Source organism: Eurosta solidaginis, chromosome 3 (assembly GCF_040869045.1).
Source record: "Eurosta solidaginis isolate ZX-2024a chromosome 3, ASM4086904v1, whole genome shotgun sequence".
Classification (NCBI taxonomy): domain Eukaryota; kingdom Metazoa; phylum Arthropoda; class Insecta; order Diptera; family Tephritidae; genus Eurosta; species Eurosta solidaginis.
This window is the reverse complement of record NC_090321.1, coordinates 143,578,113-143,602,401: the sequence shown is the minus strand read 5'-3', so window position 1 is coordinate 143,602,401 and position 24,289 is coordinate 143,578,113. Positions and strand designations below refer to the sequence as shown.

Sequence of the window (24,289 nt, the reverse complement as noted above, 5' to 3'; positions counted from 1 at the left end):
TTTGTATATACACTTTTGATGTTGCTTTGCCCGATAGTAGAACCCGTTGGCCGCCATAAAAAAGTAACTACTATTTTTGGAAATATAGTTTTGAGATATTGTTATAGAACCTGTATTAGGTATGCAATATTTTCTCCATACAAAATTTACTCACGTTGGGCACTTAATAACTGCATGATGGCGGGTTGAGCAAACCATGCCTGCTCGAAATAAAGTTATATTATACAAATAAAACAAATAACTTTAGATACAAGAAGCTTTATCGGTTACTTTATCTGCTACACAATTCCAAACCTAAGTCTATTCAGATTAAGCGAATCGAGAAACTTTCAAAAACTATTACCTCATTTTTAGGTCTGGACTTTTTCAAATTTTGTCGGCCTTTATTATGTGTAGATCTTAGGCAAATTTGGCTTTGTTAAATCTAAAATTATATTCTATTAAATAATAAAATCCAAAAAAAAAAAATTTTTTGACTTTTCACTATACAAGTTTAACCGCATGTGATAGTCATCCTCTGATTTTTAATCCTGATGATTTTTATGTATTCATTTTATATGTATCTCGATCTGATCATGCTATTTCAACCTACTGATAGGCGATTGTAAATATAATACCTGAGTACAGTTACGCTTACAAATGTATGTGTAACCTACCTTTTAGAATTCGCGAAAAAATCAGGAACTTTGGGTTATGCATTTCTTCAGGATGACATGCGATGACGTATTGCAGAGATTAATATAACGAACGGATGTACATGCTTATGTCAAGATGTAACGTTTTTATAGATGTTTGTATTATTTGCATTAAATATATTGATCAAACAAACAGTCGAGGCCAGGGAGTAGAAATAATCGTAACTGACAAAAACCAAAACTTAAAGAACCATACTGAAGGATTATTAACTATTTTTTATAATAATTATTTTCCAACTTATCTTCCGATAAAACATGTTTTTACTTATTTTTATTCTCTGCAAAAAATAAGAATTTATATAAGACTTCACAATAAGTATTTTATATTTGATTCGATATATGAGTCGTTTATTTTGAAAGTGGTTTAAATCCGTTTAAAAAAAAAAGGGAGTTAATGAGAACAATAATCAAATTCTTATATAATCTTTTTTTTATAAATAATTTAAGCCTAGTATCATAATAATCGCTATGATTTTGGGGAGTTGAAAATTGCTTAGCTAACAAAATAAAAAAAAATTAAAATTATTTTGAAACTGGTTTAAGTCCACTGAAATAAAACTTATTATTTAATATTTATTATTATTAATTATTATCTGGAAGAAGCCATTCATAAAAGATTAAAATAATCTAGTGGCGAACCTGTAATTTGGCTAAGGATATGTTGGATGCGATTTATAAAAAATGCACGCTATAAAATGCTTTATATAGAATCTATGAAAGTGGATAAAGAGTTCAAAATATTTTTTTTTTTTTTTTGGATATGTCAATATAAAATAAAATGAATATATTTATCGCATATTACAAATATGTTCAACAAATTCTAACAATTTTAATATATCATATGGGGAGTTCGGGATTTTTGCAAATGGTCTAGCATCATTCCATTACAAACTTGTGTAAAATATTTCTACAATACACTAACAAAATACGCGGTTATGCATTTCCTATGTCACTGCAAATATGCAACATCAAAACCCGTAGTATATATGTTTTTTTAAACTGAATAGCAAAACAACAATTGTCAATATAAAATCAAGTACTCAAATGAACAACTCAAAAAGAAAAATTTACTCAATATCCGTAGCTTATATTTACTATAAAACGTTTCCAACATCAAATGTACAAAACTCTGAACTCCCTTGTGATCAAGTCATTTGCCATTGAATAAATATATAAGTACATACAAACATAGATACAGTACATCATGTGTACATAATTGAGTACCCATATTAAAAATTCTTTATTTAAACGAGAGACTAAAATTTGTTAATAAAATATCATTAAAAACACCTTTAAAGTAAAACACTAGAATTGTTGACTGGCCGAACAATAGGAATATCGAATTATCTTTTCTTGATTTAGGGTTTTCTACTGCGCTAGCTTCAAATATTTTTATCGACGGTATATATTGATTATGCACTCGTATAAATAATTGAGCAAATTGCAGATGCCAGCTTTATAAGGCACGTTAAATATATGGTATTAATCAATGTTTATTACTGTTTTCACACAGAAACTTAATGATCTCATTTCACCTTCTAATGAAATCGTAAATTTTTTGCTTTCACACAGAAGTAACTGCTCGATTAGTATGAAGGATGAAATGTCAAGCGAATAAAATGACAATGCTATATGACAGACAATGACATTTACTTTGATAAATGACATTTTTAAGCACTGAACACACCATAAACTAAGAAACTTTACACTGCATTGTGCTTTTGACTTCATTAGGCATTCGATTAGTCACTAATGAAATAATTATAGATTCGAATTTTTTAGGGAAGATTGAGCTCAATAAGCGTCTTAATGAAGAAAACTACCTTTATTATTCAATAAGCCATCTGTGTGAAAACAGTATATGGCTTCTAATTATTGTAGTTTGTGCGACCGCCTAATTCTAATAGATAACGATCGGGATGTTCCATCCAATCTGCGGCAGTTAACTTTACTGTACGTTGTCGTTCCGCTTCAAGCTTGTAGCTTGTCGGGAAATTACTTAAATTTTAATTACACAGGGCAAGTGACACACGAAAAAATCATTCCAAAAACTATTCTCCGCGAAAAGCTTTTCTCTCAAGTTGAGCTTCAGCATTCATTACGTTTTCAGATTGGGTTTCAGCAGTTTCTAAGTTTTTTTTTGCAGGCCACCGCGGTGTGATGGATGCGTGCTCCGCCTACCACACCGAATGCCCTGGGTTCACACCTCGGGCAAAGCAACATCAAAATTTTAGAAATAAGGTTTTTCAATTAGAAGAAAAATTTTCTAAGCGGGGTCGCCCCTCGGCTGTGTTTGGCAAGCACTCCGAGTGTATTTCTGCCATGAAAAGCTCTCAGTGAAAACTCATTTGCCTCGCAGATGCCGTTCGGAGTCGGCATAAAAAAGTAGGTCCCGTCCCGCCAATTTGTAGGAAAAATTGAAAAAAAGCAGCACGACGCAAATTGGAAGAGAAGCTCGGCCTAAAATCTCTTCGGAGGCTATCGCGCCTTACATTTATTCGGCCATAACCGTTTAGACGGTTAAGCGCCAATTAAGTAAGTAAGTAAGTTTTTGAGATGTTCGGTACTCATTATTCATCACTTATCAATATTTGTGTAAGTATCCAGTAGTAGAGATATAACCTTTAGAAAAAGTATCGATACCGGTATTTATTTAAAATACTCCGATCAAAATATCGATGCTAGTACTCATACTCAGTTATAGGTATCAAGTATACTCGATCCAGGTGAGTACTTGGGAATTTTGCCAAAATCAATAAACTTTTTTTTTCATAAAATTCTATATTTTGAATTTGTTAGAAAACAAGTAAGGAAGTTTAAGTTTGGGCGAAACCGAACATTATTTACGTATTTGTTTACTCTCACATATATATTAAGGATGCATTTGAAGAAAAACGTCACGCATGATTTAAAAGCCAAAACAAGTTAGTTGTACAAATTCAAACATCTAGTTCCGTAATAGTTTCTACAGACAGTGAGGAAGACTCGCGAGTCAGCTGTGAACATATTGCCTCGCTGTCAAAATCAAACTCGTCATAGAGAGTCATGTCTGTGATTTATACTAAAACATTTTCACTAACACATCGAAGCCGACCCTTGACTCTGTCTGAACTGACAACAGTTGCTGACATTACCAAATTTCATAAAAATTTTAAAAACGTTTTTTTTTAATTCGACAAAGGTTCTTCTAAACGGGGTCGCTTCTCAGTTGGTATGGCAAACACTCCGAATATATTTTTGCCATGAGAAGATTGTCAGTAAAAATGCATCTGTCTTGCAGTTGTCGTTCTGAGTCACCATAAAATATGTTGGTCCCGTCTCACTAATTAGTAGAGAAAACTAAAGGAGAACTATGAAAATTAGAAGTATTTTTTTGTGCCATTTTACGTTTTGTGGATCAGATAGATAAACATTTTTTTTTAACTTTCGGACTTTGCCCTGCCATATCTCTACTGGTATTGTTGTTACGTACCATACATCTATTCAAAATTTTGTTAAGATTAAACCCTAAAGGAGATTTTTTTAACTGCGTCCTCTACCGATTTTGCTCAGGTCTTATATGAATAGCCGACGATAAAAAGTGTATTTATCTTAAGAGTGAATAAGAGCGAAACTTATAAACATATCCGTAAAAGCGCGGTAAAAAAATAAAACGGTAGTAAAACCTGGACTCATAATTTGTTTTCCTTTAAAACAAGGACACATCTGTTCAACTTGTCTCCAATTCGGCGTATGTGCCATGCATTAATAAAATATAAATTGGAAACCATGGAAACAGCTCAAATCTTTAAATTTTACAAGAATACGACACTCTTGTGAATTATCCAATCGACTTATGCAATAAAACATCGACTGACTGAAGCGTCATTTCGGGTACACTTCGGGATTTTTTTAAGGTATAATTTCAGAACAACTTCAGGATAATTTCATAACTATTTCGAAAGCCTTGTTCCGAATTGGTCCCGAGATAGTCTCGAAATGATTCTGAAGTGATCCTGTAACTGTCCCGAAATGGTTTCGAAATAGGCTTGAAATGATCTTGAAGTTAACCCGAAATGATACCTAAAATAAGCCGGAAGCGATCCTGAAATCGTTCCGATATGGTCTCCAAATGTTCACGAAACGCTGCCGAAATAGCCCCTAAGTCAGTCAATCCTTTACGCATAGACAAAGGTGGAACGCGGATCCTCCTTAACTGAATATGATATGTCCACTTTTAATGTTTTCTCTCATGGAAAAATACAATGAATCCATGTTATTTTGTATTAATCTATGTGTCCCTGTTTTAAAAGAAAAAATTATAAGTACAGATTAACTGCTGTTTTATTTTTTTACCGCCCTTTTATGGATATGTTTATAAGTTTCGCTTTTATTCACTCCCAACATAAATACACTGTTAACATAAATACATGTTTCATATATTACTAGGGCCATATTTGCGCCAAATTGCAAAATGATATCAACGGCTTTTGGACTACGGCTTACAAAACTTTAAAATTTTCTTTTACTAAATGCGGGCGGTGCCACGCCCACTTTACAAAATAAAACTTAATTTGTATTTTGCGTCAAAAAGTTTATCCACTCGTCAAGTTTTACCACATCATCAGTATTTGTTTCTGTATTGTCCTTTTTTTAATTTTTTAAGTTTGCGTGGTTTTAATTAATTTCTATCATTTGCAATACCAATATATCGACGATGCTACTAACTCCATCCAAAGAAATTTCACACTAGAACGGAAAAATTCAATTGCATGAAAACGCCACCCAACATTCGATAATTTAAAATGTATTGAAAATTTATGGAGCTAGCAGCTTTTCATAATTTTGGAGTTTCTAAAGGGTAAAAATTATCTTTTAAAAAGTATGTAAAAAAATACACAAATTCAATCCAAAATGAAATCTCTAACATTCATACTAGTGTCAAGGAAAATGCCTTTATCCACTCAGCCATATGAATGCACCGCAGCTCGCTTTGCAATTGGTCTTTAAGTATTGCCTTTTGTTGCTATTCCTTTATACACCATTAGGTACATACTAATTCTATATGTTAGTAATTTAATTTCTATCAACAGGATGATTTCACGGGAGTTTATTTACAATAATTGTTTTCACTATATTTTCCGTTTCGGATGTTATGACCTTGCTAGGAGTCATCTGGTATTTATCGCAAGCGTCCTCGATTTAAATAATTTTTAAATATCAAAAAAAAAAAAAGAAACATACAAAAAAGGAATATTTCGGGTATTTTCCTCGTATTTATCCATAAAAACAACCCCATCTCAAGGATTCTGGAGAATCGACACCTATTTTTATTTTACCGGAATCGTATCCCATTCTCCTATAACCAAAAGTCGTTTTAGGTAAAGAGTGAATTCTTCCCCCTACGTCGACCGTATATTGAGTTCAGATATTTTGGTGTACCATATTTGGTGAATATATCTTAGTTTTTTCTCAAGTGATGGTGTTAATGGACTGTGCTTTGTTGATCTTAAACCTGAGGACCATCGGCACTTGGTATAGTATCGGAGAAATTATTGAGGTAAAATATCGATACTTTACTCCCTACTTGGTAAAAAGCATTGAGTACGAAATACTCGAGTTTTTTGGAAAAGTATCGATACTTCTCACTCAGTACTCGTATCGTTCTACCACTATTCACGAGAGAACACTTAAATTGGGAAAATAATTATATAAGGTTAATCCTTTCGAAATAAATTAGTCGATTGGTAACTCTTACACATGAAATGAAGGTGCCTTAAACAACGTTCAAACGGGCGCCATCTGCAAAGCACTTATATGACATAGAATCCAAGACTCTATAATTGCAAGGATCGCTATCGCCTCTTCTTTCGATACTAGTAGCCAATGAAATTTTAGAAATCTTTAAGCCACAAGGAACGAATGTAGTCGCGTTCGCCGATGACTTACTTAGTTATTCCGATCACAAGTAAATTCGTGCCAACGATTTGAGAGCTCATGGATATGGGGGTAAATCCAACAAAAATGGAACCTATCCTGTTCACAAGAAAAACAAAAATTTCCTCATTTAACTTACCAAGACTAAACGGCACAACGATAAAGCGCCCTTCTGAAGCCAAATATCTTGGCATGATAAGCGATTTCAAAGAAAGCTCCTCCTGCATAGAGGCTTTTGAGAGGAACCGGGGACTGTCACCGCAACGTTGTTCTGGTATGGTCCAAAGGCTAGCATGCCTAAGAATGTTAGGCGCATAGAGCATCACGTAATTTTTCACTTGATGCCTCTTCAAGTGTTCCTGCAGGCATTAGCCGCGCAAAGGGTTATACTACCAAGAGAAAGCAACTTGTGGAAAAAGGAACTGGAGCTGCGAGTAAACCCACCATACCTACTTCCTGAAGGTCTATGAGAGAGAGAGCAGGCAAACTGCTCCAGAATGGTGCTGTCCCAGACACCAATATAACGTCAAAGTTTGTCAACGGTAATGCCACCTTAAAGGCATTCGACTCCAACGTGATAATGCCGGATATCGTGCCGAACTGTCGAGCCTCGTTGGCGTCCATAGGGCATTTCAATGTCTCCCTTGTCCATGTGCACAGCGAAATTGAAGGGAACGACAGTTGAGATGGACAGAAATGGATCCAAAACGGTCCGATGTCCCGCACTGCAAAAAAGATGACTCAGATTTTTGGGCGGCCGATTTGGAAGTGTGGGAAATCTCCACGTACCTTACTGTTATAAATATGTATGTAACTCTTATATTAAAAACATAATCCCGATCAGCCTTGCATCACATCAAAATTAAAGCTAACCACATATGGTTTTTATTCGATATGCATTAAATCAAATTTGGACATAGGAGACGAGACATTTATTTGCTTACTTTTATGCAATTTTTTTAGAAACTACCGATGTCCAAAATATAAACTTCAATTTGGCGTGAAACCCCACAAATATTTTAATTTTCTTTTGATAAATTAGAACTATTTCGGTTTGATTTTTTTTCCACTTCGGTTTGATTTTTTTTCCACTTCGGTTTAAGTTTTTTCCATTTTCAGTGGTTGCCATGGCAACTAACAACCGGTTGAGAGTTGACTCTTTGTAGTTAACTAGAAGTGAGTTGATAGTTTTTTTTACAGGCCAGTTACTGCGATATTACCGAAAAACACTATCAGCCCAATTCTAAACGAAAATTCCGTGCGGGTTTTTTCCCTTCTCCCATTCCTAGTATTCTAAATAAAAATTCCTTGTGAGTTTTTTCACTTCTCCCTTTCCTCCTATTCTGAACAATGTTCGAAAAAGAGGAAACCGGTTATGGGAGAAAAGTATGTATTATGAATGTGAGGGAGAGGGAGATTTCTTTACCATTAAATTAAATTAAAGGCAATGCATCAAAATAGTTAAAGGAAATTCGTTCTTTTAAGAAAGAACACTTATTTGTACAAATTTGTGCTAAAATATGTATTTAATTCTACCACAATATTTTCACTGTTAATACAGCAACAACAAAAACCACACTATTCTTTATTTTAAGTCGAAAAGTATATCATAAGCAATGGAAGAGCTCTTTGTATATTCGATGCAGCCATCCAGAAATTGCGCAAGGATTTTTTAAGAAGGCTTAAGAGGATTTTGGCATATGGCGAAAGACGAACTCAACTCGACGTGGCCGCCAGAAAATTGCTTTGCAGAATGAAAGCAGGCAACTCCGGCGGATTTGTGTTATCCCGCCGTCTTCTTCTTATGCTCCTCTGTTGATGTTGCTGTGGCAGCAATTCATTACTCATTTCAGTGAATACCACATGAAATGCAATAATGTGCATTGTGTATACCTTATTTCTTAATTTCAAACAAATTCGCAACAATAATTAAACTTTTCAATTTTTTAAACAAAATAAGAAATGCGCAACGAAATTTCAATAGACAAAACAGCTGACTTCGAAAATTCGAAATTCCTATTCCCCAATTTTTCTTCTCCCCAGGAGAAAAGCATTGGAGAAATTTTTTAGCGGGAATAAAAAAATCCGCGAGAACAAAATTCCAAAATATTTAGAATTGGTCTGTATATCAATAAAAAATTTACCCAACATATTTTGTATGTATTATACTCAGCTGAGCAGAGCTCACACAGTATATTAACTTTGTTCGCATAATGGTACCCCGTAACGGCATAAACTACTCGATATAGATGTGGGACCTGATACCTTGAAATGCAACCTTAGCCTTAAAATACAACCAAACTAACAAACTCTAACCTGACAAACAATTTAACGAAAAAGACGACAACAACGACAACGACTGAAAACAGACGAGGGCAGTTAAACTTTGAAACCCGAAGCGCCCATAAGAAATAAAAGTCGCACACAAAAGAAAATTATCTAATTATACTAAAAATTTAATCTAATACTAAGGAAAACTCAAAATAACTATAATTAAACAATAAGAAACAATTTAAATGTAAAATCCTTAACAAACAAAGTGAAATTAAACATTTAAATAAAACAAAACGCTTGTTTCATTCCATAAATGGTGTCAGGCGTGGATCGAAAATTCCAGCTAACTATGTGCGGTCGGTAAAATATAACTAGACGAAAATGCTAAAAGTCGCTCAATAAAGTGCTTATTATTTAGATGAACAATAAAAAAAAAAAAGGTCTAGTTACCGCGCTCGTGCTTGTGTGTGCAAAAAAATATTACGGCCATTGAGTACGCAGAATAAATTGCTAACTTCGACTTATACGTATTTTGTATAAATTTGGGCCTGTACCAAAATTTTACTCGGTAGAAAACTGTGGCGTCATTTTAAAAGATCCGTTAGCGAATCTGTTCAAAAGCCAAAGAACACAATAGACGCCCGCGAGCAATAACTCTAGAAAGTTCTGCTGATGTTACGTTATAGAGCAATAACTACACTGTGTATTTAGTAATCGAAGTTGTAGTTAGATAGAAACGGCTACTACAAATTGTGAATGCTTTGTTGTTATAAGCGAAAGCAAATATCATGCTGGTGGTTGATAGTGGTGCAGTGTAGATGCGATAGCTATCAACGTCGTTGTCAGTGATATTGTTGTTAATATTGCCTATGAAAGCAGCGCAGTGTAGACGCGTTGGTGCAGTCGGAGCAGAGCAGTCAAGAAGGTTGATTTATCGTAAGCAGCATTGTTAAGATACGTGTGTGAGTAAGAAACGAAAATACCATCGAATGTGGAAACGAATGAATTCCTGTGGTTAACGAAGGTAGAAGGTGATAACATTAATATAAGTAAAGAACAGGTATGAAATTTGTAATATTAAAAAAAGAATCTCATAAGAAATTGTTAAGCAGGAGAGAGACAGTTTAGAAACAGAATAATTTTTGTACCTACAAGTCTTATTAGAAAACAGATGAATAGAGCTTTGAATGAAACAATAACAAAAAACTTTCAGTTGAAATTATATGTGAAACCAAGAAATACGAATAATTTGAATACTCGGTAAACGGAAATAATTATATTGAAATAAAAACTTAATTTTGTAAAGCAGAAGTCGAAATATAAGAATTTGACACATGTAAAAGAAAGATCTTATTGGAGTATTCATAGTAAGAGATAAGAATTTTACTACAGTTTAATTAAGAATATAAGCTTTACGAGAAACCTAGTATAAAACGAAGGAGTTGCACTTATTTATGAATTAAATATTTTAAAAATTTAATTAAAGTATTTTAGAGGTTTTCAACTCCAAATTTTAAACATATATTTAAGATGAATAGGGATGAAATCTTTGCACTAACCTTGAACGGGTTGAAAGAAAAACTCACGGGACTTAGTCTGTCTACAAACGGACGAAAAGCTACGTTGCAAGATAGGTTATGTGAACACTTCGGTCTGTGCGTAGATGAAGGTAATGGTTCTGACACAGAAAGTGAGTCTTTTCAGAGTACTGTTTTACCGGCGGCGGGAGTGGGTCGCTCTGTCTTTACTTTGCGTGATATTGAAGGTTCTCTTCCAACATTTAATCGATCCGGACAGCCCACAGTTGAAGAGTGGCTGGACGATTTTGAGACCAATGCAACAGCAGTGCAGTGGGGGGACCTACAAAAGTTTATTTATAGTAAACAACTTTTGAAGGGTGCTGCAAAACTATTTGTCCGCAGCCAACGGGGTATATCCTCCTGGTGTTTGCTTAAGCAATGCTTACAAAAAGAATTCGGTGTTGTCATATCATCCATTGATGTGCATCGTGCACTTAGAAACCGTCGAAAGCGTCCTAGCGAAGATTATCGCGAGTATCTTTACAGTCTTATGGATATAGGAAGGCCAATAAATTTGGACGACAAAAGTCTTATCGAATATATTGTCGACGGAGTTCCAGACTCACGTTCGAACAAAGCTAATCTGTATCAATCTAGTACCATAGACGAGTTGAAGCGACAGATTCTTATTTATGAAAAGGTACGTTCCGGGCATCAACCTAGTGTTGGACCTAATCAAAGCAAGCGTGAAGATAAATCTCGAATTAACACGCAGGGTGTTGAGGAGAAACGCTGTTATAAGTGTGGGCAACTAGGGCATTTAGCTAACAAGTGTGACGCGCCAAGACAAAATAAATGTTTCGGATGTAATCAGTCTGGACATCGTATTGCTGATTGTCCTCAGAAGAGCACACAGATAAAGCAGGAAGGTGCTAAAGTGAATACGCTAGAAGCAATATGTGTTGCGTCTAGTGGCTGCGTTATCTTCAAGAATTTTACCATTAATAACTTTAAATTTTCTGCTTTGATTGACACTGGATGTGACTTATGTCTCATTAGGTATGATGTTTTGATGATGTTGGGAGAAATTCAGCTGTCTAACGATGTGCACAAACTGAGGGGTATAGGTAATAGTATGCTTACCACGGTTGGAAGTTTTACTATGGAAGTTATAATAGACGGAATTGCTTTGGATATCACTTTCCATGTCGTACGCGAACGCTATATTAATTATGAAGCAATTATAGGTAATAATGTGCTAAAACAAGTTAACCTAGTGGTAACGGAGGACTTAGCGGAATTTAAAGAAAAGAACAACGACAAGTCTCCCTCGGTTTCTTCAAGACAAAAACAAGATGAAGGCATAGAGCTCATCAAAGAGTTTAGGAATCTTTGCTTGTCTGCGGAGTCGGCCGTAGAGGAAAATGTAAAAATAGATTTGTCACATCTCAGTATAAATCAGATTAGGGAAATAGAGAATATTATTGCAATGAAGATATGTTTGACCGACGAAACCCCAGTATTCCAAGGACCAAGGCGTATGTCTTATTCAGATAGGTGTGTTGTGGACAAACAAGTTGCGGAATGGCTGAAGGAAGGGATTATCCAGCCTAGTTCTTCGGAATACGCGTCACCAATTGTATTGGTGGCTAAAAAGGACGGTAGCAAAAGGTTATGCTGCAATTATCGCCGGCTTAACGAAAAGGTCATGAGGGACAACTTCACAATGCCTCTGATAGACGATGTCATAGAGCGCCTCCAGGGAGCGCGAATATTTACCACCCTAGACTTGAGAAATGGATTCTTCCATGTGCCAATGGAGGAAGGTTCGAGAAAATATACGTCATTCGTTACCCATCAAGGACAGTACGAATTTTTATATGTTCCTTTTGGGATATCCAATTCCCCAGCAGTTTTCACACGGTACATATATGCCGTATTTAGGGATTTAGTAAGAGATGGCGTGGTAGTTATATATATGGACGATCTAATTATTCCATCTATGAATGTAGATCAGGGTATAGCCAAACTTAAAGTAGTGTTAGAGAAAGCAGCTGAATATAATCTGCGCATCAAATGGGAAAAATGTCAATTCCTACAAACCAGGGTCGATTTTTTAGGTTATATAGTAGAGAATGGTACCATAAGACCATCTGAGGCAAAAAATCAGGCGGTCAAGAGCTTTCCGCAACCTTGTGATAGAAAAGCCGTTCAAAGGTTTCTAGGCCTTACCTCATATTTTCGACGATTCATTGAGAGTTACGCAGTGATTGCCAAACCACTGTCGGACTTGTTACGCAAGGATACAAAGTTCACTTTCGGTGAAGAACAGCAGGCAGCATTTCAGCAGTTAATAGCAGTATTAGTTAGCGCCCCAGTTCTGCGGCTGTATAACCCCAAGGCACTAACCGAGGTACATACAGATGCTTCAAAGCACGGTTACGGAGCTGTTCTTCTACAAAAAGATAGCGAAGACCAACTATTTCATCCAATCCAATACATGAGCCGAAAGACGAAACCTGCTGAGGAGAGTTACCACTCTTACGAATTGGAGGTGCTAGCGATCGTGGAGGCCTTGAAGAAATGGAGGGTTTACCTAATGGGCATACATTTTAAGATTGTTACCGACTGCAACGCATTCGCTATGACCATGAAAAAGAAAGATGTTCCATTAAGAGTGTCTCGCTGGGCGATGCTATTGCAGGATTTCGACTACGAAATCGAACACCGGAGCGGAACAAAAATGCGACACGTGGATGCTTTGAGCCGAGTTGCGTGTTTGATGTTAGAAGACTCGTTGATTCATAGGCTCAAACAAGCTCAAGAAAAAGATGATTGGGTTCGAGCAGTTCGCAAGGTATTGGAAATGGATACTTACGAAGACTTCTATATCAAACATGATTTGGTGTACAAGGACCCCGTAAAAGAGCTGATAGTTGTACCCTCCTTAATGGAGGAAGAGATCATACGGACAGCACATAAACAAGGGCACTTCTCAGTGAAAAAGACACAGGAAGCTATTGGAAAAAACTTTTTTATCGCGCAAGCCGGAACAAAAGTAACCAGAGTTGTCAGAAGCTGCATAGAGTGTATCGTTTCTGACACGAAATCCGGAAGGAAGGAAGGGTTACTGAACCGGTCGATAAGGAGGATAGGCCATTAAGCACCCTTCATATCGATCATGTTGGACCGATGGAGCAAACGAAGAAAGCATATAACTATATCCTCGTAGTGGTCGATGCGTTTTCTAAGTTTGTGTGGTTATACCCAACCAAAAATACCGGTGTTGATGCAGTCGTTGATCGGCTCTCAAAACAAGCTGTGACATTCGGAAATCCCAGACGCATTATAACTGATAGGGGAGCAGCGTTCACAAGTAATCAATTCAAGGAGTACTGCACAAAGGGGGGTATAGAGCATTTGCTTGTAGCAACAGGTGTTCCAAGAGGCAATGGACAAGTTGAGCGAATGCATCAGATTGTGGTACCAATGATATCTAAACTATGTTCAGAGGAACCAGGCAATTGGTATAAACACGTAGATAGGGTACAGCAATACATCAACAGTAATCCGATACGGAGTACAAGGTTTTCCCCATTTAGGATCTTGACAGGGATAGAAATGAGGATAACAGGGTTGCCAGATTTCCATGAGTTAGTAGAACAGGCAGCCACAGCCGATCTGGATGCGGAACGCGAAATGGTACGCCATCAAGCAAAGGAAAATATCGCTGTTATACAAAAAGAAAACAAACGTAACTTTGATGGGAAAAGGAAGGAGTCAACTAAGTATAAACCAAATCAGTTAGTTGCCATTAAGCGTACGCAATTTGGGAGTGGACTCAGACTTAGGCCTAAGTTCTACGGCCCATACAAGGTTTTGAAGGTACTGGCTCATGATAGGTATGAAGTAGAGAAGGTTGGCGAAAGTGAAGGTCCTAGGCGCACCACTACCGTCGCCGAGTATGTGAAAGGCTGGGAGACATCGTTCGGGTCGAACGATTAGTCAGGATGGCCGAATGTGGGATCTGATACCTTGAAATGCAACCTTAGCCTTAAAATACAACCAAACTAACAAACTCTAACCTGACGAACAATTTAACGAAAAAGACGAGAACAGCGACAACGACTGAAAACAGACGAGGGCAGTTAAACTTTGAAACCCGAAGCGCACATAAGAAATAAAAGTCGCACACAAAAGAAAATTATCTAATTATATTAAAAATTTAATCTAATACTAAGGAAAACTCAAAATAACTATAATTAAACAATAAGAAACAAATTAAATGTAAAATCCTTAACAAACAAAGTGAAATTAAACATTTAAATAAAACAAAACGCTTGTTTCATTCCACATAGATATAGACTTCTATATATCAAAATGATCCGTTAACGCGATAACTTGAGTAAATTTTTAGGTATCTTAATGAAATTTGGTACGTAAGTCAATGGGCACACGCCCACTTTTTCGATATCGAAAATTTCGAAAAACCGAAAAAGTGCGATAATTCATTACCAAAGACGGATAAAGCGATGAAGCTTGGTACTTGGGTTAACCTTATGACGCAGAATAGAGAATTGATAAAATAATAATAATAATGAATAAAAAGATTTGCAAGCTGTAATTTGGCAGCTGTTGAAGATATCATGATGAAATTTGGCAGGAACGTTACTCCTATTACTATATGTGTTCTAAATAAAAATAAGCAAAATCGGATGACAACACGCCCACTTAAAAAAAAAAATTTTTAAAGTCAAATTTTAACAAAAAATTTAATACCCTTACAGTATATAAGTAAATTCTGTCAACATTCAACTCCAGTAATGCTATGGTGCAACAAAATACAAAAATAAAAGTAAATTTCAAAATGGGCGAGACAAATTTACCAATCCTTGTGAAATTTGGTAAGGGCATAACTTCTATGACGATAACTGTTTTCTGTGGCGTAATCGGTTGAAGCCACGCCCAGTTTTTATACACAGTCGACCGTCTGTCCTTCCGCTCGGCCGTTAACACGATAACTTGAGCAAAAATCGATATATCTTTACTAAACTTAGTTCACGTACTTATCTGAAGTCACTTTATCTGGGTGAACAAAATGGCCGAAATCCGACTACGACCACGTCCACTTTTTCGATAAAGAAAATTACGAAAAATGAAAAAAATGCCAAAATTCTATACCAAATACGAAAAAGGCAATGAAACATGTTGATTGGATAGGGTTTTTGAGCAAAATATCGTTTCAGAAAAAACTTTGTAAAATGGGTGTGACACCTAAATCAAAAGCCCTTGGTATCATTGCCAGAATACTGTTCGTGCTATTACATATATAAGTAAATTAGTGGTACCAAACAGATGATATTCTGGGTCACCCTGGTCCACATTTTGGTCGATATCTCGAAAACGCCTTCACGCATACACTAAGGGCCATTCCATTTTAAAACCCTCGTTAATACCTTTCATTTGATACTCATATCGTACAAACACATTCTAGAGTCACCCCTGGTCCACCTTTATGGCGATATCTCGAAAATACGTCAACCTACAGAACTATGGCCCACTCCCTTTTAAAATACTCTTTAATACCTTCCATTGGATACCCATGTCGTACAAACACATTCCAGGTTTACCCTACGTTCATTTTCCTACATGGTGATTTCCCCTTATTTTGTCTCCAAAGCTCTATGTAATGTTCGGTTACAGCCGAACTTAGCCTTCCTTACTTGGTTTTAATCTCAATCTATTCGATTTGCAAAAACTGGGTGGTTCACGATCCTTGTTATAGCGGCCCATCCGTCAAGGAAGTGTTTGAAAAAATGAAATTAAAGTAGGTATCTATCTCTATTACATCGTTTAAGAAAAAATAAATAATTATGTTTTTCTCGGAACAATACTGAAAAGTTCTTAAACCGAACAAATCCGGCCTCTAAAATATAAGGAAAATAAAAAAATAAATGTAAGGCGCGATAACCTCCGAAGAGATCTAAGGCCGAGCTTCTCTTCCAATTTGCGTCGTGCTTCTCTTGATTTTCCCTACAAATTGGCCGGACGGGACCTACATGTTATATGTCGACTCTGAACGGCATCTGCAAGGCAGATGAGTTTTCACTGAGAGCTTTTCATGGCAGAAATACATCCGGAGCGCTTGCCAAACACTGCCGAAGGGCGACACCGCTTAGAAAATTTTTTCTTCTAATTGAAAACCTTATTTCTAAAATTTTGATGTTGCTTTGCCCGAGGTGTGAACCCAGGGCATACGGTGTAGTAGGCGGAGCACGCTACCACCACACCACCGTGGCCGCCAATAAATATAAGAACTTAATATAAATATTAGTGTGGTCAAACGATGCTGCAGAAAAGGCGACCCTCTTTAGTGCGATCTCTTTAACCTAATGCAAAAGATAATTATAGGAGCGGATCTAAACCGAAATTGTACAATCTATTGTACAAACATACAGTTCATTACATAGGCTGTTGTTATTTCTCCATGGACTTCTTACATAGATAAAGAGGCAAAACAAGCGGTATTGTGATTTACATAAAATTAAGTTTATTTAAAAAAACAATTAGTGCATTAAGATAAAACAAATGATATTTTATGTTGCGTAGTTTGTAACGAATTTAAGGAATTTGTGATTATTCTACACTTTCTTTAATCGTTCGAATTGGTGAATGGTCGAAAAAAGAAATTAAATATCCAGTATAGTAAAATGTTATTTATTTACAACACTATTGTAGTAGTACTTTACAATTAAACCCTTGGCGTACTTCGCTAATAACGCTTAAAAACAAACTGGCTGACTATTCTTCAGCTTGCGCTGCTTTTATATTATCAGTTTGCCTCGTTCGCCTATTTCTCCTATGGTCAAGACTTTTCACGAACAGCCTTCTCGAAGTGTTGCTTATTTATTTACAATTTCGGTACTGATATTCACGGTTGCCATACCATGTTTTCATTTGGGTCCAAAATTCATCGAAAAAAAGGACCAAATATTAATAAAATGGATCAAATTTTTGTATTCTTTAATTGATTTACAAGCAATTCGACAATTCACAAATGTGTCGAATAAGTTTTTAAATCTTAAATTTCAGGTTGTTTCGATGGTTTCATACAAAAAATGTTGATTAAACGAATAGAAGACTTGGCCTAAATATGTAAATATATATCTTAATATATAAAAAAACACGTGTCACACAATTGAGGCCAATGGACTCCTAAACTACTGAGTCGATTTTGAATTTGTTGTACACCTTGTGTGACTAGGGTCTCGAGATATATGCCAAAACGTGGACCCGGGTACCCCTAGAGTGTGTTTATAGAATATGGATATCAAATGAAAACTGTTGATGAGTGCTTTAGTAGAGGGTAATTTTCATACCCCTGGGTGACTCGGGTCTCGAGATATAGGCCAAAACGTGGACCCGGGTACCCCTAGAACGTGTTTATAGAATGTGGATGTCAAATGAAAGCTGTTGATGAGTGCTTTATTAGAGGGTAATATTCATACCCCTGGGTGAATAGGGTCTCGAGATATAGGCCAAAACGTTGACCCGGGTTCCCCTAGAATGTGTTTATAGAATGTGGATATCAAATGAAAGCTGTTGATGAGTGCTTTAATAGAGGGTAATTTTCATACCCCTGGGTGACTCGGGTCTCGAGATATAGGCCAAACGTGGACCTGGGTACCCCTGGAATGTGTGTATAGAATATGGATATCAAATGAAAGCTGTTGATGAGTGCTTTAGTAGAGGGTAATTTTCATACCCCTGGGTGACTAGGGTCTCGAGCTATAGCCCAAAAAGTGGACCCGGGTACCCCTAGAATGTGTTTATTGAATATTGATATCAAATGAAAGCTGTTGATGAGTGCTTTAGTAGAGGGTAATTTTCATACCCCTGGGTGACTAGGGTCTCGAGATATAGGCCAAAACGTGGATCCGGGTACCCCTAGAATGTGTTTATAGAATGTGGATGTCAAATGAAAGCTGTTGATGAGTGCTTTATTAGAGGGTAATTTTCATACCCCTGGGTGACTAGGGTCTCGAGATATAGGCCAAAACGTTGACCAGGGTTCCCCTAGAATGTGTTTATAGAATGTGGATATCAAATGAAAGCTGTTGATGAGTGCTTTAGTAGAGGGTAATTTTCATACCCCTGGGTGACTAGGGTCTCGAGCTATAGCCCAAAAAGTGGACCCGGGTACCCCTAGAATGTGTTTATTGAATATTGATATCAAATGAAAGCTGTTGATGAGTGCTTTAGTAGAGGGTAATTTTCATACCCCTGGGTGACTAGGGTCTCGAGATATAGGCCAAAACGTGGATCCGGGTACCCCTAGAATGTGTTATTAGAATATGGATATCAAATGAAAACTGTTGATGAGTGCTTTAGTAGAGGGTAATTTTCATACCCCTGGGTGACTCGGGTCTCGAGATATAGGCCAAAACGTGGACCCGGGTACCCCTAGAACGTGTTTATAGAATGTGGATGTCAAATGAAAGCTGTTGATGAGTGCTTTATTAGAGGGTAATTTTCATACCCCTGGGTGACTAGAGTCTCGAGATATAGGCCAAAACGTGGACCCGGGTACCCCTAGAATGTGTTATTAGAATATGGATATCAAATGAAGAGAAAAGAGAGAAGGAAATTGAGAAAGAGATGGAATGAGACGAAGATGGAGATAGATGAAGCGAAAAAGACGGAGGGAGGAGTGAATAAAAGGATTAGGAAAAAGTGATGAGTGGGAGGGCATAGTCAGACGGTAAAAGCTTATTAAAATGTATGCAGATTGGCCAAATTTAGGGCAGGTCAACGTATGCCGGGTCTTTTAGTATATATATATAAGGCCTTTTGTTAAAACGAATGTGCGTGTGACATTGTACTTGACCATAGCAGTCTTATCCTACAATTTTGGAAGCGTAAAGACCCGGCAGACGTTGTCCTGCCTTAAATTTGGCCAATCTGCATACATTTTAATAAGCTTTTACCGTCTGACTATGCCCTCCCCCTCATCACTTTTTCCTAATCCTTTTATTCACTCCTCCCTCCGTCTTTTTCGCTTCATCTATCTCCATCTTCGTCTCATTCTATCTCTTTCTCAATTTCCTTCTCTCTTTTCTCTTCATTTGATATCCATATTCTAATAACACATTCTAGGGGTACCCGGGTCCACGTTTTGGCCTATATCTCGAGACTCTAGTCACCCAGGGGTATGAAAATTACCCTCTAATAAAGCACTCATCAACAGCTTTCATTTGATATCCACATTCTATAAACACATTCTAGGGGAACCCTGGTCAACGTTTTGGCCTATATCTCGAGACCCTAGTCACCCAGGGGTATGAAAATTACCCTCTAATAAAGCACTCATCAACAGCTTTCATTTGATATCAATATTCAATAAACACATTCTAGGGGTACCCGGGTCCACTTTTTGGCCTATATCTCGAGACCCTAGTCACCCAGTCACCTATCCTATATTTCAAGTTAGATCAAAATACATACGGAGTGCAAAACAAATTCAAAATCGGTTCAGTAGTTTAGGAGTCCATTGGCCTCAATTGTGTGACACGTGTTTTTTATATATTAAGATATATATATAGTATATATATTATAGCGGGTAAAATTTTTTATATCAAAATCATCAGTATCGAAAAAAAAATTTTGATTGAGCCATGTCCGTCCGTCCGTCTGTCCGTTAACACGATAACTTAAGTAAATATTGAGATATCTTCACCAAAGTTTGGTACACGAGCTTATCTGGACCCAGAATAGATTGGTATTGAAAATGAGCTAAATCGGATGATAACCAAGCCCACTTTTTATATATATAACATTTTGGAAAACACAAAAAATATGATTCTTTAGTAAATAATATACCTAGAATGTTGAAATTTGACGTGTGGACTGATATTGAGACTCTCGATAAAAATTTGAAAAAATCTTTAAAATGGGCGTGGCACCGCCCACTTGTGATAAAATCAATTTTACAAATATTATCTAATCTAATATCTAATATATATTATAAATGGGAAAGTTTGGATGTTTGTATGTTTTTATGTTTGTGTGTTTGTCCAGACGTTTGTCTTTGTGGCTCAATCACGCAAGAACGGCTAGACGGATTTGGATGAAATTTGGCACACATATAGCCAATAGTCTAGAAGGATCTACTAGCTATATTTTTTTGAAAAGGGGGGAGGTCCCCGCCCCATAGGAACAGTTATAATTTAATAATTGTATTTTTTTCGTATATGTGACTGAATCACGCCAGAACGGCTTCACGGATTTTGATGAAATTTGGGACACAGAGAGTAGTCTACTAGCGAAATTTTTTTTCAACATGGAAAGAGAGGTGGGGTCCCACGACCCCTTCGACCAATTACTTTTTAATAATTTTTACACATTATAAATTTACGTATACTGGCCTTCACCAATATCACAGACTCAATGGGTCAAATAAGTCGAGGTCTTACAAAGTGAGCAGTGACACCCTCCGTTTCCCCCCTCGCCCCTTTATCTTCCCATCTGGTGTAAAATCTATAAATTGTTATCACTGAATATAAATTTTCTCCTAGATCAATAGTTTTTGGTATCTGGCAGATACAGATCGAGATCTAAACAATTTTGGAAAAACTAGCAGCGGTACTTCTCCTCCCGCCATCCGCCCTCCTTCAATTGTTTTTATTAGCACGCTTTTATTAGCTTTACCTGTATGTTTCTTTGTAACTCTTCATTCGCTCAAACGCGCTTGCTGCCTTATTAAAATGTTTCTACAATTACCTTCGCCTTATTTGTAATCCCGTTGGGGTCATATCGAGATCCTTCCGGGATCATTTTTGGATGGTTTTCGGGATCCGTCCCGGATCCCGCCGGGTCATTTCGGGACTTTTTCGGTACTATTTCGGGATCATTTTGGGACCATTCCGGGATCATTTCTGTATAGTTTTCGGGATCCGTCCGGGATCCCGTCGGGGTTATTTTGGATATTTTCGGGCCTATTCCGGGATCATTTCGGGACTATTTCGCGATCATTTAGGGACCTTTCCGGCATCATTTCTGGATGGGTTTCGGGATCCGTTCGGCATCCCGTCGGGGTATTTTCGGGATCATTTGCGTACCTTTGAGAGATAAATTCTTGACGGTTTCCGGGATCATTACGGGACTTTTTCGGGGTCATTTTGGGTCCCTTCCGCCATCATTTCTGGATGGTTTTCGGGATCCGTCCGGGATAATTTCGGGACTTTTTCGGGATCATTTGGCGTCCCTTCCGGCATCATTTCTGGATGGTTTTCGGGATCCGTCCGGGATCATTTCGGGACTATTAGGGGATCATTTGAGGACCTTTCCGGCATCATTTCTGGATAATTTTCGGGATCCGTTCGGGATCCCGTCGGGGTCATTTTGGGACTTTTTCGGGATCATTTGGGGTCCCTTCCGTCATCATTTCTGTATGGTTTTTTGGGATGCGTCGGGGATTCCGTCGGGGTTATTTCAAGACTTTCTCGACTAATAGGGTCATTTGGGGACCCTTTCAGCATCATTTCTGGACGGTTTTCGGGATCCGTCGGGGATCTCGATGGGGTCATTTTGGGACTATTTCGGGATCATTTGGGGTACCTACCGGGATCACATCTGAATGGTTTATGTTTTCCGTCCGGGATCCCGTCAGGGTAATTTTGGGACTATTAGGGGATCATTTGAGGACCTTTCCGGCATCATTTCTGGATAGTTTTCGGGATCCGTCCGGGATCCCGTCAGGGTAATTTCGGGACTATTAGGGGATCATTTGAGGAACTTTCCGGCATCATTTCTGGATAGTTTTTGGGATCCGTTCGGGATCCCGACGGGGTCATTTTGGGACCCTTTCGGCATCATTTCTGGATGGTTTTCGGGATCCGTCCGGGATCCGCCCGGAATCATTTCGGTACTATTAGGGGATCATTTGAGGACTTTTCCGACATCATTTCTGGATAGTTTTCCGGATCCGTCAGGAATCCCGTCGGGGCCATTCCTTAACTTTTTCAGGACTAATACGGGATGATTTGGGGAGCCTTTCGGTATCATTTCTGGATGGTTTTCGGGATCCGTTTATGAACCCGTCGGGGTTATTTCGGGACTTATTCGGGACTAATACGGGATCGTTTAGCGACCCGTCCAGCATCAGTTCTGGATGGATTTGGGGATCTGTACGGGAACCCATCAGGGTAATTTCGGGATTTTTCGGGAATATTTCGCGATCATTTGGGGACCTTTTGGGGGTCATTTCGTGACTTTTTCTGCATTATTACGGGATCATATGGGGACCCTCTCGGCATCATTTCTGGATGGGTTTCGCGATTCGTTCGGGATGCCATCAGGGTAATCTGGGGACTTTTTCGGGACTATTTCGGAATCATTTTGGGACCCCTCCTGGTTACTTTCTGGATGATTTTCCGGATTTGTCCAGGATCCCGTCGGTATCATTTCGTTACTATTTTGGTATCATTTTGTTCCGGGATCATTTTAGGTCTCATCGCAACCGGTAGTTCAGCACACATGTCTTTTTAAATTATGAGCTTTGATGGACATGGATTTGCTGCAAATTATTCCAAATTAAAATTCGGGTTGTTTTATATATTTTTGAGTTTTTTAACTGAATCCTGTAACGAACTGTTATAACTATAATTACACTTTTTGTAATATTTTAACCAACTAAATACCCGAAAAAGCAACACTATTTTCATTTAAAAAATTCTCTTTTGTTTTAGCTAATTGTAGTTTCACTCCTTTGTGCTATGAGTAGAAATTCTTTCACCCTTCTCATATCAGTTAATTTAATTTAAAAACAAAATTTATTTTTTTTTAATTCGAAAAAACTGTATTGTACTATTCATGAAAGCGCACCTTTCTATCTTATCATTTAGTTCTTTTTTTTACTAAATTACAAAAATAAAATACATTAGACAAAAATAATTTTTAAACAGATAACTTGATAAGCAGGCTAACTTGAATAGCACATATATTTTATCAATTTTTGTTGTTATATCGGCCTACTGATTTGTAATATCGCGAGTTAATATCGAGCTCAAGGCCTAACAATAATTATTTTATCATTATTATTGTTATAATATATTTTTTCTTAATTGAAAAAATTTTAAATTAGAATAGAAGAAAGAAAAAATTTAGACAACTGCCAAAGCTCGTTGTATAGATCCATTTCGGGAACTGCTAAATTCCTTCATCGGCAACGTTTAGGCGCCGCTGCTATAACCATTCAGCCATCACAGCGGTTTTTTGTTTGTCTTCATTATTCCTACTTCAATTCTGGTTCTTGCCAATTGATATTCACAGCACTGCGACATCTGTTACAGAATAGTTGTGAAAATTGGACTTTGTTTATGGCGATGACGCCATAGTGTCATATTTTATTGACACTTTTTCCCCGTGCTCTGGGATGTATTAACAATTTTTGTTGTTATATCGGCCTACTGATTTGTAATATCGCGAGTTAATATCGAGCTCAAGGCCTAACAATAATTATTTTATCATTATTATTGTTATAATATATTTTTTCTTAATTGAAAAAATTTTAAATTAGAATAGAAGAAAGAAAAAATTTAGACAACTGCCAAAGCTCGTTGTATAGATCTATTTCGGGAACTGCTAAATTCCTTCATCGGCAACGTTTAGGCGCCGCTGCTATAACCATTCAGCCATCACAGCGGTTTTTTGTTTGTCTTCATTATTCCTACTTCAATTCTGGTTCTTGCCAATTGATATTCACAGCACTGCGACATCTGTTACAGAATAGTTGTGAAAATTGGACTTTGTTTATGGCGATGATGCCATAGTGTCATATTTTATTGACACTTATTCCCCGTGCTCTGGGATGTATTAACAATTTTT

The 24,289-nt window shown here is 37.2% G+C and overlaps 1 protein-coding gene across 9 annotated transcripts in view; it reads right to left on the bottom strand.

Moving 5' to 3' along the window:
* Window positions 1-24,289, bottom strand: part of LOC137244315 (sodium-dependent neutral amino acid transporter B(0)AT3) — a 598,031-nt gene that overhangs the window by 540,164 nt on the left and 33,578 nt on the right. The window contains exon 1 of one of the 9 annotated variants that reach the window (XM_067773156.1): window positions 657-853. The exons of the other annotated variants lie outside the window; for them this stretch is intronic. The gene's annotated coding sequence lies outside the window, so the exon portion shown is untranslated. Of the gene's footprint in view, window positions 1-656; window positions 854-24,289 lie in introns of those variants that run through there. 9 annotated transcript variants of the gene reach the window in all.